Source organism: Balaenoptera physalus (assembly GCF_965194825.1).
Source record: "Balaenoptera physalus genome assembly, chromosome: 18".
NCBI classification, from domain to species: Eukaryota; Metazoa; Chordata; class Mammalia; order Artiodactyla; family Balaenopteridae; genus Balaenoptera; species Balaenoptera physalus.
Genome location: NC_138899.1, coordinates 78,439,098 through 78,442,885, shown reverse-complemented (window position 1 = coordinate 78,442,885; position 3,788 = coordinate 78,439,098).

Here is a 3,788-nt window from a genome sequence, read left to right as displayed (position 1 = left end):
CTGGAAACACTTCCGCAAACCGGGGCCGCCGAGAGGTCCCGGCGCGGTGGGCAGAGCGGCTGCGCCGCTGAGAGAGCGGCTACGGTATCGCTTGGGGCCGCCGTGAGGACCACAGCGCCTCCTGTCGGTGGAGGCCTTCCAACCCCCGGGAGAGCGCGGGCCTCTCCTGCGAAACTAGCCAACAATTCTCCCCGGTGGACAGGGTCGTGTGGACGTGCTGTGCGAAGAGAATTCGGTGGGTGAGGGCGAGACAGGGTGACACCAAATTTCAGTACTTCGTCTTTTGTCTGAGCTGCAGTTCTTCTCACAAGAATCTACTCTAAGGAAATAATCAGATGTATTTATTTTAGCCTTATTTGAATCCATCACAATCTCCAATATTATGGGATTGTTATGTAAAGTGTGGTATGTCCATACACTGTTGATATCAGCATACCTTAAAAATTATGTGAGTAGGGACTTCCCTCGTGGCGCACTGGTTAAGAATCCGCCTGCCAATGCAGGGGACAGGGTTCGAACACTGGTCCGGGAAGATCCTACATGCCACGGAGCAACTAAGCCCGTGCACCACAACTACTGAGCCCGCAAGCCACAACTACTGAGCCTGTGTGCCACAACTACTGCAGCCACGTGCCTAGAGCCTGTGCTCCGCAACAAGAGAAGCCACCACAGTGAGAAGCCCGTGCACCGCAACGAAGAGCAGCTCCTGCTCGCGGCAACTAGAGAAAGCCCGTGCACAGCAGCAAAGACCCAACACAGCCAAAAATAAATAAATTAATTAATTAATTTAAAAAAAATTATGTGACTAAAAGTAAAAGCTGAACAAACTGAAAAATCAGCAACTTTATTTAGATCTATGAGAGAACTGAGGTCACAGGGCAAACCACTGACCCCCAAATTAGAGAGAGAGAGAGAGAGAGAGAGAGAGAGAGAGAGAGACAGGCAAGTACAGAGAACAACAACTTATGGGAGCGGAAACCCACCAGCAGCAACCTCCCTGGGACCCAGTGCCGGGCAGGTCGTTTCACCCAGTACATCGTGTCTGACTATCCAGGAGACAAGACATACTAGAAGGCAAAAACACAGTTTGAAGAGAAAGAGCAAGCCTCAAAACCAGACTCAGCTACGGCACAGATGTTAAAATTATCAGACAGGGAATTTAAAACAATTAGGATGAATAGGCTAAGGGCTCTGATGGGTAAAGTAGACAGAATGCAAGAACACACAGGCAATGTGAGCAGAGAGATGGAGATTCTAAGAAAGAACCAAGAAGAAATGCTACAGGTAAAAAGCACTACAACAGAAATGAAGAATGCCTTCAATAGGCTTATGAGTAGAACACATGTGATGCAGGAAAGAATCTCTGAGCTTGAGGATACCTCTATAGAAGCCTCCAAAACTGAAAAAGAGAAAGAACAAAGACTGACAGAAACAGAACAGAATGCCCAAGGACTGTGGGACAACTACAAAAGGTGTAACATACATGTAATGGGAATATCTAAAGGGGAGGAAAGAGGGAAAGGAACAGAAACAAATATTTGAAACAATAATGACTGGAAATTTCCCCCAAATTAATGTCATACACCAAACCCTCAGAGAACACCAAGCAGGATAAATGCCAGAAAAACTACAATCATTCTCGAACCATGGAAAATCAAAGATTAAAAACAGAAATCCTGAAGAAGGCAGGGGTGGGAGAAACCCTTATCTATAGAGGAGCAAGGAAAAGAATCAGATCTGACTTCTCTTCAGAAAGCGTGCAAGCAAGAAGAGAGGGGAATGAAATAAAGTGTTAACAGAGAAGTCCACCAACCTAGAATTCTGTACCCTGTGAAATGCTTACATATAAGTGAAATTAATGACAACAATGAAACAAGGGGCAGGAGGGAGAAGTTAAGTTTATTTTATTAGAAAGTACTCACACTACAAAAACAAGTTATGCTGTAGAGGAACATTACATAACAAAAGTGTTGATGCTGAATTACTGAGTGAAAAATAAACCGGCTATAGAATGGTAGGTTCAATGTGAGTGTGTTGGGTCATTTTTATTTATTTAAAACGAAATACTTACATTTCTAGATGGTTAGGATAACAGGTGACTTTTGTAATTCCTCTGTTTCAGCCATGCTGAAGTGATTTCAGCCTGGAGTGATTTTGCCCCCAGGGGACATTTGGGACATCTAGAGACATTTTTGGTTGTCACAACTAGGAGTGTGTGTCGGGGGGTGCTACTGGCATCCAGTGGGTAGAGGCTGGGTCTGCTGCTGAGCACCTTAAAATACACCAGACACACCCCGCACACAACCACCCACCAAAGAATTATCCAGCCCAAGATCTCAGTAGTGCCGAGGCGGAGGAGCCCTGCTCTATGTTCTCCAAGTGCTCTGTCCTAAGCAGCTTCAGTCTTTTGTAACTAGAAAATGCTATTTTTAAAACATCATCACCATTTTTACATCATCTTTCTTACTCTGTTTGGTGCTACAAAGGCCTCTCTACCCTCTAGATTTTCTTTTCTAATTAAAAATTACGTTTTATTTTGCCAGTGTTTCATTCATTTATTTCATTCAAGTCGTCTTGGTGTTGCTTTGTTTTGAGTGCAGGCTATGTTTCAGACAGATTTTCAAAGCAATGGAGATACTCACGGGGATTACATAATGAGGATAAGATTCGCGACCTAGAAACCAGCCTCGGTACAGTATCACATCCAAAAGACACAAATCCGGCTAAAAAAAAATTGAAAACTAAAGCAGGTTTTTTCCAGAAGATCTTCTGAAAAAGCAGAAAAGGGTGAATTATATAGCATAACATACATCAAGACTTCCTTGATAAAACCTCTTTTTGTATTATTTTCCCGCAGATTTTTGTCATTTTCTCCATTCCACATCCCCAAACATGTTCTCCTCACAACCCTATCTCCCTCTTCCCTTATCATTTCTCACTTTGTCTCTTTTACCAATTCTCATAGAAGGGTAATAATAATCATAACTAATGCTTAAATGATTACAAGGTGGCAGAAAGAGTACTAAGTGCTTTACCTGTACTATGGGGAAAATACTATTACCTTCCTCATTTTAAAGATGAGGAAAGTGAAACACAATGAAGTTAAGTAACTTGTCCAATATCACACAGCAGAAAAAGCCTAGATTCATGAGATAAAACCATACAGTCTGACTCTAGATTCTGTATTCTTAATACTATTCTATATTGATTTGTTTTTCAAAATCCATATAAAAGTTTCAGTTATGGTAATATGATAGGCTAGGAAATGACTCTGCTTTTTTTAAAAAGTAAAATAGTATCTAAAATAGAAAATCAAGGTTTCCCTAGTGGCGCAGTGGTTAAGAATCCGCCTGCCAATGCAGGGGACACAGATTCGAGCCCTGGTCCAGGAAGATCCCACATGCCACGGAGCAACTATGCCCGTGAGCCACAACTGCTGAGCCTGCGCTCTAGAGCCCATGAGCCACAAGTACTGAGCCCGTGTGCCACAACTACTGAAGCCCATGCACCTAGAGCCCGTGCTCCACAATGAGAGAAGCCACTGCAATGAGAAGCCCGAGTACCACAATGAAGAGCAGCCCCCGCTCGCCACAACTAGAGAAAACCTGCGTGCAACAACGAAGACCCAACACGGCCATAAATAAATAAATAAAATATATTAAAATAAAATAGAAAATCAAATCCTATAAAACACCTATAAAGTAACTGAGAAGAGAGTGAGGACTTACAAGTGCAAAATATAAGGGAAAGTGTATACCCAGAAAGGTAAGCAGGATACGGAAATTCCT